General features: G+C 42.6%; 1 protein-coding gene and 1 long non-coding RNA gene across 3 annotated transcripts in view; one reads left to right on the top strand and one right to left on the bottom strand.

The window, feature by feature from the left end:
- Positions 1–7274, bottom strand: part of PLA2G4A (phospholipase A2 group IVA) — an 83306-nt gene extending 76032 nt beyond the window's left edge. The window contains exon 1 of the mRNA XM_080406453.1: positions 6982–7274. The gene's annotated coding sequence lies outside the window, so the exon portion shown is untranslated. The remainder of the gene's footprint in view (positions 1–6981) is intronic.
- On the top strand, positions 4190–25310 carry LOC308071285. Of its 2 annotated transcripts, none has more exons than XR_013931065.1 (4): positions 4190–6311; positions 13199–16302; positions 20851–21052; positions 21795–25310. It is a non-coding gene; the product is annotated as an uncharacterized lncRNA (long non-coding RNA). The 2 variants fall into 2 exon arrangements; XR_013931066.1 differs by having other exon boundaries at positions 12319–16302.
- Positions 25311–26388: the final 1078 nt, after the last annotated feature.

Here is a 26388-nt window from a genome sequence, read left to right as displayed (position 1 = left end):
TCAGCATTACAGCTGATCATAGACAGACTTAAGTAAAGCAGTAATATTAAAGAGAGGTAACTGGAGGGAGAAGTCAGGCTCAGTTCACCCAATCCTTCTTATCTTGCACTCACTGGTAAGAGGTTTTAAAAGCAACAAAACCTGTTTCCCTTCCACTTTACCCATATCAAACATCTTTTTCACACATGCATTATTTCAGTTCCTAAATTACAAGGGATAATCCTCAGAAGCATATAAAATATAAGCCAAACCAAACCAAAACCTCTTGCCTTAACTTTTTCTTCCCCCCCCCCCGACAACACCGCCTAATAAAATTCACCGTAATTATAGCAGCCATTTTTTCACAACACTGCTGATTTGGGAGGGGAGAATGTCTAAGGTGAGACTAAGAGACAAGATTTCAGAGTTTTATACGTGATTTTGATTCATATTTGACTTAATGACTAGGAAGAAGCTATTTAATATCTCTATAATCAAGAACACCCTTCTAAAAACTAAACCTATATTCACTAGACCACAAGAGAGTTGAAGAGCTCATTAAATTAATAGATTTGGGATTCTTGGAAAAAGGAACTTAAGTATGAAAAGCAAAATACTTGGAAGTATGTCATAGTTAAACGTATTCAGTCACTTACCAGGAAGGTCTACATAATCATGTGCTATTCAAAGTGGAAAATGCCAGAGAAATGCAAGATGTTGGGAGAGTTTGCAGTTAGTAAAGAACTGGTTTTCATTACTGTCAGCACAGACATCACACCATCTTCCTACAGGAACCTTAAACTGCCTGGTAAAAAAAAATAAAATCTACAAGTACCACCACCAAACACACACAAACCCATAGAAATAACCTGATATAAGAAAAGCTAGAACTTGCTTCCTAGCGTCTTCCTCTCCGATATTGTATGAGCTACTATTCTCATTTGTCTTGAGGTTTTTCACTAGCACTGTCCCAGATTTATAGTTGCAAGGTCTTTGTTACACAAAGAAAAAGTATTTTTCCACATAAGATGACAGTACAAAAACACCATGGTTGTGAAAACAGATTCATGCCTTTATCATAAGATAAAGGGGTGGTGCACTTACTGCTATGGTTAGAAAATCATTAGCAATTCTCCTTGGATTAGGAGGAAAAAGGATTAAAAACAAACAGCAGCATAAGAACTGTTAGTTTCATATTTTCTAGAAATTGCCTAGGTCAAGATATGATCATAATTGCAGATGTTCATTTAACCAGGCACCCATGCTTATGAAACTTTAAGGAACAGAAGTACCTCAAAAGGGCCATTATCTTTCACAATTCTCCATTATAGGTTCTTTCAAAAAGATGGCACACAAGAGTAACAACCAGAAAATCTCCAATTAGTTACATTCCACAGGTCTACACAGACATCTTCTCCCCAAAATGATTTGTAGTTCTGTGGGTTTTTTCCAAACAGCACTGTCAAAATTAGGCAGCAGCTGCTGATTTTGCATAGAGTTACACTTTTGCATGTTGAGTACAAAGGCACAATTTTTTTCTGATGGAGCATGCAAAGTAATGGTTCATGCCACAGTCAGAGCTTCTCCGTGTTTGGTGTGACAATTGCCCATGAGCGTTGTTTGTTTTCCTTCTAACCTTAACGGGGTTTGGACCGGCCAAAATGAATCCTCTATTTGATGCTAAAAATAAATGCCCCAAGTTGACAATGCAGTACATTAAATGCGTGAGAAATACAGCTCCAGTGGTTAAGCCCCATTTACAATCTATATCCTTGAGACACAGAGAGGGTGATGGGGGGCTACGCCACCAAAATCAAACCAAAAAAACCCCACGCAATGTACAAGGCTTTCCAAAAGCCAGAGCTTTCTATTTCATAGTCTGGCCAGGGAAATGGACCAAACAGGGTAAGACAGCCCACACATATGCATTCACTATGCTTCTTACTCCAATCATCTCCATCCACCACAACATTCCACTTATGAGACTTGTTCATCATGCATGTGTTCTAAAACGCAATCCCTTGGGGCTGTGATTGCCACTTATTACAACAAATAAACATGTGTACAGAATGTACTATAAACTCTGTGTGTTTGTGTGCATGCAAACTTTATAATCACTATAGATATAAAAGGGTCATTATTCTAAAAATGCAGATTCCTACAGATCTTGGCTAAGAATATAAACACTGTTATAACTGACTGATAATACTAGTAGGAAAAGAAATAAAAGTTTTACTGATTTATGCTGAGATCATTTTAAGGAAAACATCAGATAGATACTAAAGATGAGTCAGTTCAATGGCTTATAACCACAAAAAAACCCCAAAACACAAATGTGATAAGAGTCAAAACACATAGTTCTGAACTTCTGCATGTGTGGAAGCTTTTGACCCCATGTTTTCTGTCTCCTTCCTAAATCTGCATATTTAGGGATCAAAGCTGGAGCGGTAGAGAGGCCAGGATTCTTGTTTGCAAACAGCCTACTTTATATTTTGAAAAATATGCATTCTGCATCCTAAGGTGGTAAAAGCAAACAATGAGCAACATTTAACTTAGTAATTAAGCCTATAAATGTCTGCCAAAGTGATTTTGTTATCTGCAGACAAAAACAAGCACTGTGTTCCTTGCTCTGAGCTCTAGGATGCACCATTACTAATGCCACCACCCATCTGAAAGGAGATTGTACCTCAAAACTTAAAAAGAGTGCTTGCAAACAGAGCTGAGCAGCCTGCACAGGGGACTACTGTGCTCAAGAAACACAGACATCAGAGGAAAGGTTTACCTCAATTCACTTCAAATTCTACCATACAGCAGTCTTCATCTGTGCTTAGCTAGCAGAAAAAGACACTCCTAGCACATAATTGCTGTGGTCTGTTGGGTATCTGCTTTAGGATCACGTTAATTTTATACTGGAAGCACCTGTTATTCCTCTAGGGATCACTTGAAGAATCTGGGCAACTCACACATCAGCCTCCACAATGTCTGTATTTGTCAGTCCAGATCCCAAAAGCTTCCATCACTACACACACTGACTGTCTTGGAAGCCATAGCATGCAGCAAAAGCATGAACCGAGATGGAAAGCATCATCTCAGCAACTATCTCTCTGGAAAAGGAAAACATGTTGGGAGAAAAGCTGCAGTGTTCATGCCCCCTACCACACCTGCCAGCTGATACAGGACCAACACAGGCTTCAGAGTTACCCCTGGTGACAGTCCATGGGTTTCATTATGAATGTTAGAGAAAACAAAATCTGGACAGATTTTATTAATCTACCCATCTATGTCCGATATTTTTCCCCTCACCAACACCGCAGTCTTATTTTTTATAGAAATCATCTCATTCTATACAATACTTTCATGCTGAAGAACTAATTGATATTCCTAAGTAAAGCCCACCAATTCTCACTTGCAGTATTGCCACTACATTTGCCATTTAAAAAAATGGGGGTAAGGTTTAAATGTTCAGTAGTTGCTTTTAGTTTCCCCACAATCTGTTCAAAACTAAAACAAAACAATTCTTTGGAGCTTCTTGGTGCTTTGCTTCAGCTTTCTGGACCACTTTCAGATGTCCTAGAGACCACCTCCCATCCCTGCACCATTGGCTGAGTAACACTGCTCCAGACGTTGACACACAGGCTACTGGAAATTGGTACAGTCAGGAAATTCGTATCATTTCTCTGAGGTAAACAGTAAATGAAAGCCCTCAGGAAAGTCTGAATACCAGGGTGTTTTGTTTGGATTTTTTTTTTAACAAAAAAAAAAAAAAAAAAAAGAGCGCGCGTTCTTTGGAAATGGAAAGCATTCTGTTACTACATCACATTATTATAACCCAGGGCAGCAATGAGATCATTTCCATTACTAAGACAGGTTCTGGGATTTGTTTTTCAGGCTAGTGAGAAAGACGCAGTTATATCAGTGAGGCACTGCAAACACACACAAGAGAGTTCATCACCTCTCAGGAAGAAAATAGCCAATTCTGCTGCTATTGCCCACGAAATCAAAGAGAAATCCTTCCACAGATTACATGAAGCTTCTGTTTAGAAAGAGACAAATGAAACAAAAACAGACCAGCTGTAAAAGATGTGTCTCCTGACCTGCCCTCCAGGCCTTAGCTGGGAGTTCAAACATCAGCTGAACCACAGCTGTAAGCAAGCACTCAATTGTACTGCTTAAATCACCTCCAGACTGTAAGTCACAGATATTTCCGAAACATGGGCTTCCCCATCAATGTCAGGTAAACAGTTAGTCAATAACTCCATTTTGCTCCCTCGAGGTCACTCCCTTTCTTAGGATATGGGGACTTTGATCCCCATCAGTATTTTGTATCAGGTAAAGAATAAATTTGAACTCAATCTGCCATCTCTCAACTCCATGCACCAACCATGGCCCATACCTTACTCTGAGGCTCTACTTGTTCTGCTAGAAAGTTTCACGGGAAATGAAGTCTTTTCTTTAATTTTGTAGTCAGTTTTCATACACTTGAACTTCTGGGTACAAGCAGGAGACACCTCCTTCTCTGGTCACTATGCGAGTCTATCCCTGATATTTTCCAGACCAAGCCATTCAATTAACTTAAATTTGAATTCACAGTTCCAAAGTCTCTAGAACAGCTTCAGTTCTACTGCCAACACTGTCCTCTTCCAACTGATACGGCAGTCACTGAAGTTGCCACATACCTGAATATTCCACGTCAATTAAACAGACTCAAATAGAACCATTTCCTATCACTCCTGAAGCAACAGGCACCTGAAGAGACATTGCTACATTGCACTGGATTCAGTGCTTTGGCACAGTTAAGAATACAGGCCAAGGAAGAGAGCAGAGGTTACCCAAAACGTCAGTGAATCCTGCTCAACAGCTTTGCAGGAATACCTGTGAAGGAAATAGTCAGGGCGCACTCCACACTCATTATTTTTCCCATATGTATGGCTAAAAGTTATGAACTGAAGTATGCTAAGGCAAAAACAGATTGGCTGAAACACTTCCTATTCTAGCTATTTCAGGCCAGCTGACAAAAGTAATCTATTCAAAATATCTTACAAATTCAAGAAGGGCACCTTACGATAACAATGTTCAATAAAATACACTCAAATTAAGATGAAATCAAGTATGCAACATCAGTGAAGCAACAGCATTGGATTCCTTTTTCTGGCAGGGGGCTTTCTTCTAAGAAAAGTAAGTCATAAACAGCACTTACTGCCAAGAGTCAAACCAGTATTTTTCCTATTGCAGATTAACCAGCCATGCAGGAGATTAAATTACATGGTTCAAGCATAAATACTTCTATTTTTTTTATTATATATCCCTGCCATGGCACCTGAGAGTGCAGAAAGGTGGTCACAGAGGGACAACGTGGAGATTTTGAGAGATGACAATGGCAAGGAGCACTTAACTCTACACCATATATTCCAAACCTTCCTCCTAACTCTAGAAAGTAAGTAAAATAAGCACATCAGTTTCAGGTTCACATTTTCTCTCCGAAATTCTTAGTAGGCTGAACAACTGTTGGTAACCACAAAGCAGCTGATCCTATGAATCGGTTGTTTGATACAGTAAGTATCTGAGGCTACCAAGGCGCAGACCATCTTCCTGCCAGGAACATCCACCGCAGTTAGAAGTCCTACCCACACCACTGCTCCTCACGGGGTATTAGATCTTTATCTAGTCTGAGAGTCTGCCTGCCTTCATCTGCAAGGAGCCTCCAAACTGAAAGATCCACACTCTGCAGTTAGGGTGGCCGAAGGGATTTGCCCCAAAGGTCCCAAAAAACCCACAAGGCTCCAACAGACAAGGTCTGCACAGCTCGGGGGCGGGGGGGGGGGGGGGGGCGGGGGGCGATGGTGTCACACTGCCAGCAGCAGCTCCAGTTCACAGCCCAGTCGTTCAAACCCGCTGTCAGCAGCTGCTGGAGGGAAAGTGCCAGAGCGCTCCGAGGCAAGCCCTGGCGCTGATGGGGTCCCACCGCCGCGCAGCCGAGGCAGCAGCTTCTCCAAACGCTGCAGTGGGACTGTCCAGAAGTCAACCAGGATGGCAAATTAACGTCTACCTGGAAGTGTGCAAGTTTTAGGCTCAGAGAGGAACACATAACCCCATGAAAACAAGGGATTACAGTCTGCAATTGTACTTCTAACATATATCAGCAGATGCCTGCTGTAAGTCACCAACAGGAACTTATGCACGGTTTTTTTCGTATCAGACCCAAAAGAAAAGCTGCTGTTGCAGACATTTTGTGACATTTTTCCTCAACAGACATACTGTTTTACTTCCCTATAAGTTTCAGAACGGATTGCTTCACCACACGCGCTGCGGAGGGACAAGCGAAGGAGCTCGCGGTAAGCGCTGCCAGCACCGTCCCCGGTGACAGGGCCAGGGCCGGGCGAACCGCGCTCCGCGGGCGCGGGGGCTGACCCTGACTAACGCGGTTTGTGTCACTTGCGGTCCCGCCCCCCACTCGCTGCTCCACCGCCACGGCCCTGCCTCGTACCCCTCGCTGCGCACGCAGCCGTGGCGCACACGCCGTTACCCCCCGCTGCCTCCCTTCTCCCTCACGTACGCCTGGCCGTACGCGCCCGTGTGCCGGGGGGGGGGGGGGGGGGGGGGGGGGGGGGAGACACAGGGCGCGGCGGCTGCGGGAGCGGCGAGTGGACAGCGCTCCCCGGGCGGGCCGCCCGCAGCGGGGCGGGCAGGGCGGCAGGTGCCTGGCGGGGGCGCCCGCGGGAGGACACCGCTCCGCGCCGCCCGGCGCTCCCCGCCCGGCCTCGCCGCCCCCCGCAGACGGCGCCGGGCCAGCCTCCTGCCCCGCCGCGGGGGAGGGCGGCCGGCCCCTCTCCTCACCGCCGCGCTCCGGCCCGGCCCGACGGGCGCCGCAGCCGCCCCAGCCCGGGTGCGCCGTGCCCTGCTTGCCCGCGGGGCTGGGCGCGGGAGCCGCGCACCCCCAGCCCTACCCTCCCACCCCGCGGAGGAGCCGCTGTTGAGCGCGTACGAAGGCGGCACCGCGCTTACGGTTGCCTGGGGTCCCGCGGGCTCGGCCATCCCTCTCGGCTGGCGCGCGGTCCCGTTCCCCACGGCGGGCATGCGGCACTTTTCTCCCTCGCGGCGGGGGAGGCGCCAGCCGTCAGCTGACCGCCGCCTCTTAAGGAGGCGTGAGGAGCCGCCGGCCGGCCGCGAGGGGGGAGCGCCGGCTGCGGGACGGCTCCTGCCGGCGGCCGCGTAGCGAGGGGGAGCACACGCGGCCGTCAGGCTCCGCGGAGTGGCGAGCAGCCTCCAGGTGTGGCGAGCAGCCTTAAGAGGCCACCTGGCCGCCCGTCGGCCGCGCTCCCGTGAGCAGAGCAGGGCAGCGGCCGGCGGCGCAGCGGGCGGTACCGGCGCGCCGCGGGGCGCGAGCGGCGTCAGCTTGAAGCCGTGTAAAATCAACCAAGTACTGGCTGTGACCAAAAAAAAACCCATAAATAATCAATTATCTAACAGGTGGCTAAATGGAATTTTTCATTAAAGTAACTTTAAATAAAAAGTCAACACCTTTCATTGCTCCATGTGGGAGTAGGTGTGTTGCTCAGCACCACGTGTGCGTGCCCGCAGCGCTGCGGTGGGCGCTGAGGGAGAGGGGTGGTGGTGGCCGAGTCCTGCTGGGCAGCTGGGCAGGGCAGCGAGCCTCAGCGTCGCCCGGGAGGCTGAAGTGCCCAGTTCTGCTTGTCATGGGTGTGCAGCTCCCGGCCTGATGCTGCCACCTCAGCCCATGGCTGCTTCCCGATGCAGATGGAAGAGCACCCGCCCTCTGGTCTGTGACCCAGCCGCATGCTTTGGGCCTATACACCAGGCTTTGTCAGGTGTAAGCTGATAAAAACGCATCCCATACCCTCAGAGCTATGGATGGGAATGTCAATTCTGCCCATTAAACACAACATTTACCACAATCTCCTTTTAAAACGGTCAAGCGATGCTTCTCCTCCCTTCCATGGGCCTGAATTTCAAAAAAAAAGACACCAAAGTGGGAGACCAACACTTAAATTATGCCCACTTCAGTGCAGAGGTACCTAAACTGGTAGCACAGGACACCAGTAAAGGAGCAGTTTGGATCCAGAAGCCCCACACCAACAGTGTAGGCTAACCAAGGACACAAGGTGTTAGTGTGGGGTCAGTGCCCCATAGCCATGGCTACACCGCCCAGGCCCAGCCTGCCCGCCTGCGCGGCTCCACACCGAGCCATGCCCATGGGCTTGCTGCCACCCGTGAGGGCTCTCTGACTTGATCCGCATGGAAATCCTTCAGCACAGTGGCAAGAAAACCTCTGCAGTGCCGAACCTGGCTTTCAGGCTAGTGTTTTACCACCCTAAGGCTTACAAATGTGAAGCAGCTGAGCTTATGCACAGATGGAAGTCATTCCTTGTCACCATAAGTCTTTTCACTGTCAGGCAACTGGTTCCTCTCACAATTGAGCGTTGGTAAAGATTTTAGCCTGAACCACACCCCCATCACGCCTTATTCAAATTATGCCACTGGCTTCTCATCTGGCACATAGGAAGTTAAAAGTTGCACGTTTTGGCTGCCTGCAATGGTCTTTCCTGGAGAAAGGGGAAGTGGGGAGGGGATTAAGGGGAGCAGCTGGCTGGGTTTGGTTGTTTTTAATGACAACACGTTCATTTTTATTGATTCTATCACTTTTGCCGTTTGTGAAGACTTAAAATGACCTTAAAGTTCCCATCCCCATTTTTTCTGTTTTGCTTTAAAGGATTTAAAATCGAAGTATTTTGAAATATACAGATGCATATTTATAAAGTATTGTATTATTTGCTACATTATTAATACCAAAAAAATATTTCCCACCTGGGTGTGTGGACTTCACAATGAGTCAGTGAGAGAAGCTGACAGGCTCAGCTGCTGCTCACCCATACCTTGGTGCTCTCAACATAACAGATGCCAAGGAAACCCATTCTTCTCTAGATGCACCAAAAGAGGAGACTTGAGTTTCACTTTGATGTTGATGTCAAGCTCTTTCCAAATACCCAGTTCTATGCTAGAATTTTCCCAGGCTTTGCACATACTTAGCATGTAAATAGGACCTCAATTCTTAGAAAAATGTGGCCATAAAAAGGCAAAGATAAAGGAAAAAAAAGGCCTAAATTACTCAACTAGGACCTCTTCAAAGTACAGAAGACTGAAGGGTACACTTCCACAAGTGAGAGGTAAATAAGTGGCATTCACATTCTGTTAACGAGGGTCCTTAATGTGTAGTAAAGCGGTAGCTGTAATTAGAGGACAGCAAGCCACTCCTTGGTGCAAAGCAATGTAAGCCAGAAACCTCATTTTCTCCATCATCTTACTGGCCTCCTGCTATGATGCACTGCAAGAGCTGAGCAACTCTGGCCATTACTTTTAACCTCATTTTCTGTCTCATCTTGTAAGGAAAAAAGGCATGGTAAGAAAGTGCTGTCCTGTAAGTGCCATCACAAAGAAGGGCAAGTTTATGTTTAGAAAGCAAACCTGGGACTGCCAGCTCAGAAGGCACTTATTTGATGTGGACAACCTCTTCACCCACTTCCTTGTCGTGCCTATTCAAGGGAACATTAACCAGAAAAATGCAGCAAAACCACAATGGTGTCATTATTCAGGTCCTTTTGACTTCCATGTCAACTACTGTCTGAAGATCACCATCAACTCATCTCTTGGTAGGAAAGGACTCTTTAAAACATGTCAGAAGAGCTCAGTAATCGTCTTGAGACATGTAGAAATGACAAAAGGCATGAAGACGAATTGCTCTTAGTAAGTTAGTTACTTTCTTCCCTTTGACTAGTGATTGATCAGCAAGGCTGAGGGTATGACTACCTTTCCAGTGTCCTAAATCCCCCAGATTTTCCTATTTTGAAGTGTCCAAGGCATGTAATACATATTGCTGAGCGCTGGAGAGGCAGAGTTTCCAGAAGCTGTGTACATCTCAGAGCTGACCGTAAGCGCCCATCACTCCAGAGCAGGTATGAACCGTGTTCCCAGGGGTCTTGTTGCTTCTTCCAGGCATCTCCACCCTGGCACAGTCCTGCTCAAGCCCCATACAAACTTCTGTGGAGCCACACGTTGCTCACAGGTTTGGTTAGGTTTCCCCAAACCAAGGAAGGGTTATCTGGAAATGGCGGTTTAATCTCCAGCTCTCTTTCCTGGCATTTTAAATTTATGCAAAACACGATTCCCAGGGTATGGCTCTGGTTATATTCTTTCTTTGATTTTACAGATAGCATGTGCAAAAATAAACACAAAACCCAGCAAATGGGGGAATTCCATTATTACCATGAAAACTCCCTGACTTTAGTTCTGAGTAGCAAAACTCTGATTTATCCTTGTCCAAGGAAACAACGCAGGCTCTTGATAAGAAGCTGACTAACCAGCAAGCAAAAATTCCTCTTCTTCTGACGCAAAGAATGAAAAGTTTTCTTTTACATTATGACTGTTCCTGTTATTTCATATAATATTATGAAAGTTATTTTTGGTCTTAATCCTGTCTCTTTAGGAAAATTATGGTTAGGGTTTCATGATATTTTTTTTCCTGTGACAAAATAAGTTTAGTAGATACCTTCCCCCATCTCTCATTCTTCCCACACACTGCAGGCCCTTACTCACTTCGCTGTGCCTGTGTGAGATTTTGTGGGGTGCCTCATCAACTAGTGTCTGAGTGATATGGGTTAAGAAACGTCCTTCCATTCTGTTTCATGTGAAGGGGCTTTTTATTATTATTTCATATTATTTCAACCCACTACCTACCTGCTGCCGCTGTTCATTCTGCAATATCCCGCCATGTGAGATGTCATTTCTGCCATCCACTCATCAACATACGCTGTATATATGTTTCGATCTGCCAAAGCCCCCAGACCATGAGCTGCCTCCTCAGCTTTTCTCCCTGATGGTGGCTGGTCCACAGTGGAAACAAGCCATGAACTGTGGTGAGGTAATTAGAGGGTGCAGAAAATGGCATTGTGAAACACAAAGGTCTTTTCTAAAGCAGACTCGCAGGGGAAACTATGGCAAATTACAGAGGCCGTTTTAGTGTGCTGCTCAAGAGCATCAAAGCTCAGACACAACTTTAAGCAACCCATGGAAATGCGAGACTGGGCATATCAGGACAAACAAGCACCTAAGTAAACAAAAAGGGATATTTTGTTAGACACTTAACACAAACCTAGTATTTTCTTCCAGTCATTTTTAAGCACAGACATTTCACAATGTGTCAGAAAAAAAATCACTCTTTGATCAGGCCTAAAAACTCCAGCAATTCCGTGGAGGACTACCTCTTACTCCACATTCCTGAGGCCTCCACGAGGCCTGAGACATTTGCTCTTGTCAAGATAAAATATCTCTTTCTGTGGTGAAAATAATTCAATCCATTGTGTGTAACACCGGGAGAGGCATATTGTAAATCTTGCTATTAAGATTGCTTCTAGAGAAAAAGTCATTTGCTTATCAATTGCATAACCTGAAATGGTGTAGCTGGGTCCCTGCCTAAAGCTGAATTTTCAGCTAGCAGCAGCTATCCAGTGCCTCCTATCATTGACATTTGGCAGAATAAATACATGTTTAATTTCCAGTTTGCTGCTGTAAGACAATTTATCAGACATTTCTGTAGAGCAGAAAAGCAAAATTTCCTCTAAGCCAGTTTGCCTCTGCACTTACTCCCCCACATCCACATGCGAACATTTCCCCTATCACTTAAAAAATAAGTAATGATTCTGGAGGACTTTCTACTGTGAATGAGGAAAATTTGCACTTGAAGGGAATTCTTCTCAGGTGTCTGGTTTCTTGACAGACCTCATCTTTCTGTACCTCCTTTCACCTACATGGTAGTTTTCTGGGGTTGTGGCCAAGTCACCCATGGCAGTTATGGAAACAAACATGAAGGGCTAAAGTAACAGCAGGTTTCAGACACAATCCTCTGATCCTGAAATATCTTCTGAGACCTTGAAGTGCAGCACATTGGGTGAAACCTTCCTATTAGAGAAGAAGTTAGTCTCTGTGATTGTCTGCTATTATAATGCCTGATCTCATAAAATGATAGGATCGTGGGATAACTCTGGCTGGAAGGGACCTCAGGAGGTTTCTGGTCCAACCTCCTGCTCAAAGCAGAGGCAGCTCTGGGGTCAGGCCAGGTTGCCCAGCAGGAACTTGAAAACCTCTGAGGACAGAGATGGCACAACCTCTCTGGGCAGCCTGTGCCACAGCTGGGCTGCCATTGTGGAGGAAACATTTCTCCTTAGATCCATTCTGTACGCCTCTTGTTTCAACTCCCACCCATCACCTAAGGTCGCTCTGTCATGTACCACTGTGAAGGACCCAGCTCTCTCTTCTCGACCCCCGCAGGATCATCAGCTTCTTGATCTGCAAGCAGAGCCGTTCCACTTCACATTGGATCTTGAACTGGTGAACAGGTGTGTCTGTCACAAAGCGACACATCATTTGGATTCCCCCCAAATCAGTGCAACCCAAAGGCCCTGCTGAACGCTCCACATAGCCGGTGTGTGGGCTACCAGGTCAGTTTAAGTAATCATACAGCAGTTGATAGTTCATGATAGTTTTAGGTTAGTTAAAACTCACACAAGGTATCACCAGCTGCTTTGTCACATGCTTTACAGGAATATCATGTGACTTTTCAACAAATTAGAAAAATTATGTACTAAGGCTGGTCTTATTTATACTGGGACCACTTAAATTTATTCATTCTAAACGAGATGAGTACAGGACAAAATATTTTATTAAATTATACCCTGGAGTACCATTTACATTATAGAAGTAAATAAAGTTGCCTCAGTGTGAACAAAAACCAGTCACAAAAAGAAGCAATATAGAGAAAAAAAAATCATGCTAACACCATGAATGGTATGGAGTTCATTATCCTGAAGATCTGCTGTCCTCACTGTAATTTCCCACCTCCCTTCATGCCTAGTATCTTGTCTTCACCTGTGACCAGTAGTAGGACTTAAGGAAAAAAAAACATAGGAACCAGAAAGGGCGTAATATGCTCCTTTCCCTGCCAGTGATGTGCAGACTAGGGACTCCCAACCCTTGGGGTTGCACCAGGACCATGATTTTTAAATTGCTGTCTGTGGACAAAACTTGTATCATAACTGTCTAATCTTTCTGATGGAATACCTTCAGCCTCGGTGCCTTCCTATGTATAGAAATCCCACAATGTGAGTTGATAGAAAGCTTGCTTTCTTTTGTTTGTTTGTTTTTTCTACAGGCTGGTCATTTATTCGCTGAAGCTCAGTTTTTGTGCTATAACAGTGAGTAATTTCCTGTACACCTTTTCCAAATCACCGACAGACTTTGGTCTGTCACCTCTTTTCCAAACTGAAGAACCCATGTTTATTTAGGCTTTTTCTTGAGGTGTGTAAGTCACTGGTCTTTCATTTACTTTTTCTGTCTTCTATATTCTCCATAAGGTAGCCAAGTAGAATGACATGCATCATTCAAAACATGGGCTGTGAGTTCATATGGTAACTGTAGTTTTGCTTGCTTTCTGTTTCCTTTCCAACTATTTTTAATTTCCTACTTGCCTTTTGCTGACTGCTGAGCTAGCCACAGTGATGACCAGCTCTCCTTCCTAAACAGTAATACTGAATTTGGATCTATGTCTGTGTATATGTACTGCAATTCTAGCTACACAGAATAAATCTGATAGCTGCAAAGCTGGTTCCTTTGCTATTAAACTTTTTTTTTTTTTTTTTTTTTTTTTTACCTGAATAAATATATTAAATAGCACAGGCGCCAGCAAGAGATTCCACTGGTTATCACTGTCAGTTATGAAAACTGAACTCTCCTTCCTATCCTTTTCCCGCTCTGTTAACTGGTTATTAATCCATGAGACTACCGTGGATATTTTACCTTCTTTTTCAAAAAATCAAGTTTACCAAATTGTATCACCTAAAGGGTGGTTGACATCTTCAAAGTGGATTTGTGAGGCATGATTTTTCTTTGAAAAAAATATGTTGTTATCACATATTTATAGATATAATTTAATAATGCCTGGGAAGAAGAACTCACTGTTCTAGAAGTCTCAGTTCTGACCTACAACCATAGTTACAAAGATAAGTAGTACACTAGCTACTGACCTTGCAGTGAAACCAAATCAAGTGATAGGCTGCAAACATCAAAATCAGCAGTTCAAAATCCTGCTACATGAGCTACACTTTTATTTGTGTTATCAATCTGCCCCAAAATTATTTTACTAAGACTTTACCTCTAACCCCATCCCATGAAGAATGGCTCCATTGTGGGAATCTCATTGACTTATGCTGTATGGGGGATGGATGCATTAAATTTATGGAGATTTCCTACAATTTGCTATCATCTTTGAGTGCTCCTCTCACACCTTGTATGCATCTAAAGGTACAAAAAAAGTGTAAACAGAAAACTAGATTAAATACATTTTGGGTTGAAATTCAATCTAAAACCCAGTAGCTAATGAAGACTGTGATCTGAAAAAACTGCATCAACACAGAAATCAAAATAAGTTAATTTGATCCCACTACTAATCAGTATGGTAGTTCAAAATATTCAAAGCAAAATATCCAGGACTGTGGAAGGCCCCATCAGTGAAAAGCAAAGAAGTGCACATGGGGACTGTACTCTGTTCATCACAGCAATAACAAGAATATGAATATAGGGCATTCAGGAACTTCATCGTGTCCCATCCCTTATGATCATGTTCCTTCTGACAAACCTTTATTCATGGAAGTTGCTCAAATAAAGAAAATGCCACTAGTCTTGGAAATAAGTATTTGCAGGACTCACTGCTTATTCTGTTTTTGGAAGTATTTCATGTGCAAAGAGGCTTATGAAAAACCTTTTGATTCAAAAATGATTAAAAAAAAAATATGGAAATTGTTTCTGACACTGACAGTATAGAGCAGCCTGAACACTTGCTGTGCTTAAGTGTAGAGTCCTGGAGAGGGCTAAGGCTTCAGTCAAGCAAATGTTTCCTGCAAAGAACTCACACAAGTATCACAAGAAAACAGAAAGGAACCCATAGTTTGTATTTGAGAGACCCTTTTCAGGAGATAAAATATTTCTGTTAAAAAGCTGAAGGTGATGCCGAAACGGCACAGAGTAACTGCTCAGACACCAATTTTGTCTTTAAGCAGCAAAGGTATTTACTTCGTGCAACGTTGGGGAGCTAGCCTATTCGCACCGGACAAACTAGTTCCAAAGTTTTCAGTGAAAAGTTAGGTATTTTGTACAGTTTGTGAGAGGTTACATCTTTACATACATATTCATTTGATTTTGACACCCAATCATTCCATTCACAATAGGTGGGATCTAGGTGGACTAGACCTTCTTTGTTCAACGATTTCCTGACTTGATGGTCTCCTTATCTCCTTCAGGTGCCCACCTTATCTTTTCTAATTGTTCAGAGTACATTCCTTTCTCAACACAAACAGAGCATCACCCAGAGCATTGTACCAAACTCATCCTGACTAATCTTTTTTTTTTTTTTTTTTTTTTTAAGACCTTGTTCTGTTTCAAAGGTAATGTTTGGACAACCTTGTTTGCCCTTTTGAGAATTACTGCATAACAAACATTCTCTTGACACACTATTATGAACATTATGGGTCACTGCATACTTCATTCAGGTTCTTCAAAGGCGACACTCCAGTTAAAGACTAACTTGCACATTTCCTCTCCTAAATGAGTGCATTTCTGTTACAATGTACTTTTTTTTTTTTTTTAATGGCAAAGATTCTCGTTGTGTTATTTATGATAAAATTTCCAGTACTGTAACATATCAAGCAAATCTCTTTTTTTTTCTTTTTTGGAAAAAAAAAATAATCTTCTCGTTTAGGCATTACTTATTCTTACAAGGTATTTTTTAAGAGTTTCTTCTTTTGCATTAGTCTGTTTCTATTAAACATTTAAAATACTCCAGAAATGTCTTTTTTATTCAGATTAATACAATTCTGTTTGTAGTGGAACTATGTGCTCAGGCAGTTAAGAAAGTGAGAATGTGTGACAATAAGCTTAAGCATTTTTTCAGCTGCATCCCTCTCAATGAACATTTCAACTCCAGCATTCTCTGCTGTCTTTGTTACTTAAACCCAGATTTCCAATTTATCCCGTATGCTAAAGGGATTCTTTTTCTTTCACAATGCCCATTACCCTTCTGCTTCTTGTTTGACTAAAATCAATCTGCGCTTTGCTGTGACCACAAGAAGAGACTCAACACCCATATCAGAAATGATAATGGAAACCTAGGAGTAGTGAAAATCTCAGGTGCTATTTCCAGAGTGCCCCTGCTGCTAAAGAGCAGAGAATTCTCCAGGGAGTGCTCACTGCCCAGGAATCCAGGTATGACAGACCGAGGTGAAGACGCTCTTGACACATGTGTCTGCTAGATATTGCAATTTCTGCTGATAAATTCTGCTTTAATCTCTCTAGGTTATTTTGCCTTTATTCTCCCGAATGTTACTTTGTTTGTCTCATGTCCATAAACTAAGATAGAGATAAAAACCCGCTATATCAAAGACCAATATAAGAAACTACACTAGGCAGAGAGGTCGCTTTATTTTGTAATACGTTCTAATATTCACTGAAGTTCATAGATACCATTAAAGAGTCTTCAGCTCTCAGGAAAACTTGTTCCTTAATGCCCTAAATCTACTACATTATTATGACAAAAGAAACACACATAAATGTTCCCTAACCACAAAGAAGCACTCTGTAGAACGAGTTAAACTCAAATAGGAAACTGGTCTACCAGTAAGAGCTATGGACCCACAGTCCTTGTCTGTTACAAGGCAACTAAGATATTTTGGTGTACTGAGGCTGAATTTGAATTTTCAAAATATGTCTAGGACAGCTGAACTTCAATGTGCAAATGCTATCTAGATGGTACCAAGCATCTAATAATCAAAAAAAACTCTTGTATGGAACAATCTCCCAACCTGGAATTTTTAAAGTTTGCCAAGAACTGAGTCCAAATTTGCAGAATACACACAGAAGTGATCAATTTTTACATTTGTAGTATGCAAATATTTTATTTTTTCCTGGCTTTGTTTTTGTTTTGCACTATAAGGAATAGATAGTCTGGAAGTTAAACATCTCAAATGTTTGCTTTAATATACAAATAGAAACAAGAAAATCAGGAACCAGCTGTTTCTCAGAGATTACACAGACTTACATATCTCTCACTGAGAAGCTACAAAATCCTTTCTTTATCTTATAAATGGTCAAAGGCCCTCCAAAATAAGAGTAAACCTGAAAACTTCTCACTATTTGAAAGCTGAATTTTTGAGTTGCTCTTACTTATCAAATTGATCCTGGCAGTTAATCACATGTACTGTTATACTTCAGAAATAAATAATGGAAGAATTCAAAGTACTCAAATGATTGATCTGCTCCCAGAAACGGCTGGAAAGCATTAAGGCCAAACAAACTGCACCAACAACACCCTACCCAGCAGCAATCTGTCATTCTCCTCAAAATAACAAACTGACAGTCAACTTTGCAAGAAGTTAAGAAATAGAACTAAATCTCAAAATACCCAAAGCAACCAACACAGAGATCAACACGGAAGAGCTGAAAAACTTGTGAAGCCTCTAGAAATATTGTTTTACAATTCTACAGCATACCTGGGCAACCCAATATAGCAAGAAAAAAAATCTGTGTTTCATGTCTCAGAACCCAGGGCTTGGGAATATCTTGATTTGTCTTTTTGCACAACTTTGAGTTACAAATAGACTCTGGGTAATTTTCCTATATCTTCCCTCATTCTCTTAAACTTTTGGTTATCTTTTTAATTCTAGAGATCATCTCTAAAGCAGGAACCTACACAGCAGAGGCTATTTCGTTCTGCAGGCAGACTGACACAACGTGCTTTGTTCCATCAATTCAGTACTAGAGCAGACTGAAATTTTTGGGGGTCGGATTAATTTTCTCCCCCTCACAAAGAGTCATCATTTCTGTTATTAGCTATCTTGTCATTTGAGTTGTTAGGCTTCCACCAAGCCTAAGGCCCCGATGCAACTGACCTCCAAAAACACAGCTAGCAAATGTGTTTCCCTAAATCTAAAGAGATGAGGAGAGGGAGGAGTGCTGAGCAGTGTGGAGTGCCAAACTTACTAGCCCAAGACTGTAACAATAAATCAGTAACAGCACAGAGTGGGTCACCTCTCACCCCACTCTTGCATCCCTAGTACTGCTGCTCAAGTCTGTACAAAGCAAGAAAAGGCTTTCAGCCCTGTGAACCCTGTTCTGCAGCTCCAAAGATGCATGCTGTGCACTGGGACAGAGTGATCTGGGGGATCTACTGTGGCTAAATTAACACAGAATTAAAATCTCTGCTGTGGATGATTCCTAAATAAACACTGGTTGTGCCTTAGGCTTTTCACTCATTACATCTCAGAGTAATGAACTGTACCCTCCTAGAATCAGGTAGTTTTTTTGTGACAGAAGACAAAAGATACTAGAAGATACTACCGGAAGACACTGTGAAGGTCAAAATACTATGTGAACTCATTGATTAGAGAAATACATGAAGAGTATGTCCACGTGCAGCCATTAAATGCAATGTTACAGGCATTCCCTCAGCCTCAATGAGCTCCTAAACAACTGCTTGCTGAATACCAGACAGGGTATTTGACCTTTGCTTACTTTATTTCCCCCAGTATAGCTACTGTCCAATGCCAACGAGGCAGCAGTGAATGAAGGTGCAACCATCTCATCAGCTGTGGTGGCTTCCTTCCCACCAGGCAGCTTCTCACGCTGCTGGGAGGGCTCCCTCCCAAATCCTTCCGTTAAACTGCAAATCTCACTTTACCCACTGCCTCGGGGGAGCACCAGATATCTGACTGCAGAAGACCAGAAAAACAGCTTTCTTGCCTGGAAAAGAACCGACTACAAACCCCTATTTCAGTAAATTCAGCCTATTTGATGTATTCATCAGAGGATAGTGTTGCAATTTTTAAAACACCCTTGAGCTTCATGCTTAATCTACTTGCCCCTTACAGTTATCACTATTACAAGAATATACAGTATTTGCCGAATGAAATGAACCTTATACACAAATTAGTAAGGATGTTATTATTACTTGCTAGAGCACAATCCCTTTTATTGGTGACTAAATGAGTACCACAGCTTAGTCCTCAATGATTATGCTTCTTTGCATTCCTGGATATGCCCAAATTAAATTCTCTCAGGGGACCTAATTCTGTATTTACCATGAGTACAACAGGGCTTACTCCTGCAAAGTTGCCAAGTAAAACAGCTGAAGAAAAATAATTACATATTGAAGTGTAACTACATTTTTGCTAATGTGTGACAGTGAAATGTTTCAGTAAGACAAACCAGCCTACTACTGGCAGAAGGACATCATCTCGTGTCAGAACACTTGGAGGAGCAGTCAAGTGAATGAAACACTTGAGAAAAACAGTAGGCTGACTATATTGGTACTTTCATAAAGACACCAGCTAAGAATTATTATGGTAACAAGGAACTCAAGCACACAAATTATTAGAAAGAGTAAAGATGCAGAAAACAGAAGAGAACACAGCCGTTCTTATGCTTGAGGTGTTTCCATAATCTATCATTTCTTTGTCCCTCCTTTTATTTGGTGGAGTTCTGCACAGCTGCACTTGTGAAAACAGCACTGAACATAGACCAGGTACCTCAGCTGCAGTTGCATTCTTCACTTCTGGGTTTACAGACCCCCACCTTTCTTCTTTCATTCTGCTTGCTTTTGTTTGTTTGTTTGTTTTTTAAACTACAGAAGTAACATAAATCATTACCAGCCTTCAGCAAGCATTATCAATACCCAAATCTCAACAAGCCCAACTCTTCTTGCTAAACAGCAAACCAGACTTGACAGCAAGTTCAGCACAGTTTACATCAGTATTCCTTCTAATTTGATGCCAAGAACACAGAGCTTACTCCAGCATTATGCTTATCAGAATACAACTGATTTCCTTGCTGGCTAACTCTTCCCTCCCTTCTCATGCGGCATGCCGGCATCTAATTCAGCGCACATAAAAGCCGCCTCTGCAGCCTCTGCCGTAACGAAACATCTTTCTGTACATCCCCAAACAAAGCTTCCTGTGTAGAAAATTGTGCAAAAGCTATATAAAAATTCGCAATAAATAATTCAGCTAGCTCTGGTTCTGAAGATAACTTGTTGCTGCATTTTTATTCTGTTGTGCACACATTTGCCAGTGGAACTTTAATACTACATAAAAGGGCACACAGGCTTTAAGGACTTCTGTTTCATCCTAGTTTTAAATCAGCACAAGTATGAGGTGATGGAAGCTTCTCTAATCAGGATATCACTTAAGCCCTGTTGAAGTTCAACTGACGTCAAAGAAATGTAGGCATATGCTTTATTTTAATTGTATGCTTAAAGGCTGGTCTGGAATGGGTCATAGATGGCCACCTACATTCGTTCCAAATCCTGTAGGATCTTGCATTTCCCTTGGGGGAATTAATTCTCATGTTCACACATTCATTTTTTCAAGAAAAAATCCTTTCTTCATTCTATGTATGCAAACTATCCTAAGCCTAACCATGAGAAATTTGTAAGGCTTGAGTAATAATTCTCAGACATGAGACATTAAAACACTGCTTTTGTTATAATAAACTGTTCAAAACAAATGACTACTGTGGTTAATGATTAATTTCCCAGGTCTTTGGTTTTAAGCTTTGCCTATGGCTGCAAAGTGCTCCTTCAGACCATTATTTGTTTCAACCAACCAATTTCCTAGGTGAATTTCCTTAGAATTTATTACAACACTACCAATGGGTAAAGGTCATGAAACAAAACCTTCTGCCACAAGCCTTTTCCACTCATATTCCCTCTTTCCAGTTATGTTCTCAAGCCTTCTGATTTCTTTTCTGTTGCCCCATTAGGAGTACAACACATCACTAAAGAACAGACATATTGCCATTTCTGAAATAACTACCCCATCAGTTGGCGTCACTGGGCACAGGCAATGGGCATTTCTTGCTCTGACTACTCTGCATGGGCATGCACCCCTCCTGGTCCCAGGCCAACCTTGAACGCAGGCTCTCGTAACATCAGAGCTTCCTGCTCCCAGTCTCTTGGGAATAGGTAGGTAATGCACGTGCTGCTAACTAAACATCCACTGTCATTCATATGGCATGTATGCTCTAAGCAGGACTGAATGAATTCTCAGGCACTGAGATAAAATAAGCGGGGCCTGGAAAGGCTCTAGCAGATGAAAGCACTGCTGCTCAGCCTCCAGAAGTCAGCTGCAGCGCACTAACGGGAGGACTGGCCAAGCATGGCCGAGAAGAGGAGAGAACAGGACATTTCTTTTTTTTCCACCTCTCCTGCCTCTTTTTTTGTGCCTGCTTTGCTTCTCGCTGCCAGGCCACATCCTCCCCATTCCTCACGTGCTGTTCAGCACCCTCCTGCTCCCACCACTTCCCAGAGAGAACGTTATGGCCTGCGAGACATTATGAAAGGATCCCCTCCCTTTCATCCGCGTGGATGTTTCCTCCATCACTTTGTTTGCTATTTTTAGACACCTGAAACTCCTCTTTCATCCTCCTGCATATACCCTTCCAACACCTGCAGATATTTAGCTGCCTAGTGAATTGTCATTTAGCCAAGTTATGCAGTATATTTACCTAATTTAATACCCTCGCTAACCCAAAACTTCCAGCTAATTACCTTTTTTACTTCTGGGTCTGCTCTGAACTTCCAGCTGTCTTCTGCTCAGAAGGGAATGCAATGATCCAGGCAGTGCCTCAGATTATGCTGCCCAGCACACACACACAGTCTTCCTTCCCAAATCAGGGAGTTATCTGTGCCGTGTTCTCATCCACAGGCTGAAGCGATTGGATGGAAATGCAGGAGGAAAGGATGAGAAAGAAGGCCAGGAAATCGATCTTCCATCATTAATTTTACCTTGGGTGCAACAGGCTCCTGGTACAAATGAGATCCACAGAGCAAGCAGGGTGACACTCTGAAACCATCAGCACCACACAAAGCCTCTGCGTCCCTGTGAATCACTTGGTTTATTAGCTTGAAATAATCTCCATCTAAATTGAGATGACCACAAGTTCAAAAAATGGTTCAAGATTTTATCTACAATTTTATCTACACCCAGACCCTTCAGAAATTACATACTATAGATTTCTTATCCAGATTGGAATCAAGTCTGGAGTTTCAAACGTACCAAATTATTTTTTCACACTGGAGTCTCAGAAAATCCTGTAAGTACATGTTTATGTGGCTGGGTGTGCCACATCCATACATATACACACAAAACACACACACACTCGCTGTATGTATGTAAGTACAACTGTCTGGTATGGTATGAGCCAGTAACATGAACAAAAAGCAAGGCAAACACAATCTGCATCATAGTGTACAACATCAATTACTCACAACCAAGAAAGATTAAAAAAAAAAAAGGAGAAATACCTACCAGCCAAGGTTTTCTCTATACAACTAGACCTGCTCAGGTTTAACAAATTAAAGTTAACGAAGCTGAAGATTAAGAATGATGCTTTCCATCAGGTCTCATCAGCTGCTCTCTTGTATAACAAAGATCTCCCTGTGTCAACTGACTCATCATTCTCTGATTCCTTGTTGATTCTGGATTTAATTTTCACCTGGCTAATGTTCACCAAAGACTGCAATTCTCGGATATTTCCCCATGACATAGTCCCATCCACCTCTTCACCATGTGGAAAGATGGCTTGACTACGTTATCAGCTTTAATTCTTTGCTCTTCTCTTAGATGTTTTATATGCCAACTTGTCTTGATGCCTCATAGCTTCCTAGCTGTGACCCTGCTCAGCCACTCCTTTGTCTTTGCCTGAAGGACTAGAGAAATCCAGTCTCTTGGATAGTGACAGACATGTACATATGACATAAATGCCACCACGCTGTTTTTTTGCTGGAAGAAATACAAGATATAGCTAAAACATTTGCCAGAAGTGAGACATACATAAGTAGATAGATAGGTATCAATATCAGGATTGTAAAACTTCAGATGGAAATATACTGGCTATGAGCCAGAACTGAAAAAAATAGTTGATTGATAGAAATGCAAAAGTTCATTCATTTTCGAGTACGCTAAAAAAAGTATGGTACTAGTAAGCTAAGGTACAAGAAGACAACACAAATGACGTGTAACAGAACCAGAAAACAGTTTCTGTGAGAGTGGTAGTGTTAACCCATGGTGCCCCAATGATGCTCTTCCCCACCAGGATCTCACCTTGAACTGCAGGGACCCGGCTACAGCAGGAATTCCCTGCACAGACTGTAGGCAGAGCTCGCTCTTTTTAGCAAGAGCCATCCAGCACTGAAGCAGCCCCACAGACCACCAAGCCTCCATCTTCCTTGTAAGTTATGAGAAGAATGGATGCAATTCCACCTTGAGGCTGCTTTTTGTTGGTTATGAGCATTTCACTCTCAGGTGATTTTTTCATTTTAAGAGTTTGAGTAGAATTAACTACACTTGCAGGAAGGCAGCACAATACATCCAGATGTGGCAAATGGCTATCGCACATAAATGCGGCTGTCGTCAGGATCAGCTTCAGCATCTCTTGGGTTTTGCAGAAAGCTGAAATAGATGGCAACGGGCCTTGGAGTGTGAGCTGCAGGCTCAGCGCAGTCATTTCAGCTGGTGCCCCAAGGGAGCAGGTGAGCCCTGGCTCCTGGAGTATGGTGCTGCCCTGACCTTGTGTGCCACCTAGTGCTGCTGTTAGAAAAAAAATACCCCACCTGAGGCAGAAAGCCATTATGGAATCACACCTACACCTGTCAAAGGTAGGGGGACACAGCAGACGTATTTCAGGCACAGTATTAAATTTAGCCTATTTGAGGACTTCCCAAAAAATCTGCTCTAAATACAATTATGTTGGCAGATCCCTTCTCAGCGTACATTAAGAGGTACCGGAAAATTCATTTTAATTGAAAATGTGTAAAGAGGGCCAACCCAATGAGCGTAAATCACACCTAGTATCCAGAGTTCACAATCATAAACCTTCGATCCATCTTGCTAGGGAGATCATTTGCAATATATTAACACCAGAGATTCCTACTGACACTGCAATCCAGGTGTATTAAATCCTGTAGGATTTAACAGAAGGTTGCCCCTGCCCAGATGTCCTGGTTTCAGCTGGGTTGGGGTTAATTTTCATCTCAGTAGCTGGTGCAGTGCTGTGTTTTGGACTTGGTATGAGAATAATGTTGATAACACACTGACATTTTAGTTGTTGCTAAGTAGCGCTTAGTCAAAATCAAGGACTTTCCAGTCTCTCATGCTCTGCTAGTGAGGAGGTGCACAAGGAGCTGGGAGGGAGCAGAGCTGACCTGAACTAGCCAAAGGGATATTCCATACCATAGCACATCATGCTCAGTCCGTAAGTAACTGTCTCTAATCCTGAACACAGAACATAAATATCTATGATTAGTATATGGAAATACACAGATGGATCTTCATCCTCCCCTAAACCGAATGGGTCACACAGTGGAACAGCAGCAGAAGCATCACACAAAAATCTGTAACATAATACATAAACCTACACTATCTTTGTTCTAGGCTTTGTGTTAGTAGCTTAAAAAACCAGCAACTCCCCGTTCAATTTTCTCCAGGTTTAGCTATTTCTAAACTTTTCCAGCAGGAACTTACTTGTATTAACTCCTGTTTTTGTTGCCTTTATGGAGATACATGGCTTTTTAGAGCTAAGTATGTCAGTTCAAGTCAGCATTAGTTAATCATATTCAGCAAAGGAGTGTAATTCATGGACTGGACTTTACGCACTGTACACACCGTCACAATGACAAATTCATGACTGACCACTTTTCCTCACCATAATTCTGTGTATTAAAGCCTGGGAACAAGGATGTGTCACTCACAATGTAGATATTCACAGGATGTGTTTTAAATCAAAGTCCTTCACAAGACCAAACTTATTTTGCCTCCACCTTTCCTATTTTCCAGCTGTGATGAAACAGCACAAAAAACCCCACTACTTCACAGAAGCTTTTTGAAACGCATTTAAAGCTTGGATAAGTAAAATGAATAATAGATTTGTCACTGAAAAATTAGGACATAAAACATTATTTTTTTTTTTTACAAAGTTAAAGCCTAATAAAGCCCAAGTCAGCCAAATAATAGGTATGAGAAACTGCTGCTGCCTTTGAAAAACAATGTGGAGGAAATAACATTACAATAACAATGGATCAAAGTTGAGTACAAGAGCTTGTAGAAGGGGAAGGTGACTTTTTTTTTTTTAAGCAAAACTGAGTTCATTTACTCGTATTCACACTCTCATACCCACAGGATGGCCAGCACCAGGATGTGTGTGTCCAAGCAGTCTGATCAGCGTTCACATGTGTTTCATTCAAAAACATTCATTCAAAACAAGAATGTGTTTCATGGTTGTGCAGTCAGGTTTCCTTCAATGACATGAAGGACAAGAGATAACGGCTATCAAGTCTTAATCACAGCTCCTCTGTTCAAGTGGTGTTGACAAGGGTGTGCTGGGTTTTGGCTGTGTCTTCTGTACCTTTGGGAGCTGCCGGTATTTAGTCTCTATCTTGTCAAATACCTGTGAGTCTTTACGATTTACTCAGACATCTTCCTCTCAAAGTGGTTGCCCTGAAAAGCTATGCACAGATGTGTTGGGCTCTTTATGACTTGTTAGTCTAGGTGTTCACATTTTTAAACTCAAGCACATACTTATAGAGAAGTACGCAGAAATACACCCAGCTATACCCAATAGAGTGTGTGTACAAATCACACCAATACAGTGGATCCCCATGTCCACACTTGATCCTTTACCAAATGTCATCATTGTCTCAAAGAGCAAGTATGCCAAAGGAAAACCTTCATACTTTTACTTACACCTAAAACAAGTGTGAGAAATGTAAAAGGCTGCCTCAGCTTAAGTTGTACGGCACTAGTTCTTACAGCGGTGCTGAAGCAGACTGCCACAACCTGCGAGAAGTTTGAGCCTACTCAGGTTAGCCCTCTCTAACCATACTCCCTGGCAAGCAGATCAGTAATGTCTTTGGGAGCTACCAGTTGTGTAGGTAAACTTTGTGTACTTTCCCACAAATGTTAAATTGTTTGGCATCATTTCTTTCTGTTACTTCTTTTACAATTACTTTTAATTTTCTATGTTTAGATATACTTTATGATGCTTTACACATATTCATCTAGTAGAGTTCATAAAACATAAACACTGGAAACCCAGCAAGGAGAATGTTGATGTCAGAATGAGAGAGAGGAGGACGCAGAGGGCATGTATGTACATGGCTATTCACGACTGGTGCACTCCCAAACACTTCAGCAAAAAGGGACCTGAATCATATGCATGTGCACACCAGCTGAGAGAAACATGCTGAGCATTTTCCTTGGGAAATATTTTGAAAACCAACATTTTTCATTTTTTGAAGGAAGT

This window comes from Falco punctatus (assembly GCF_963210335.1).
Source record: "Falco punctatus genome assembly, chromosome: 11".
Lineage (NCBI taxonomy): Eukaryota > Metazoa > Chordata > Aves > Falconiformes > Falconidae > Falco > Falco punctatus.
The sequence above is the reverse complement of the archived record's forward strand: the minus strand, read 5'-3'. Positions and strand labels throughout refer to the sequence as shown.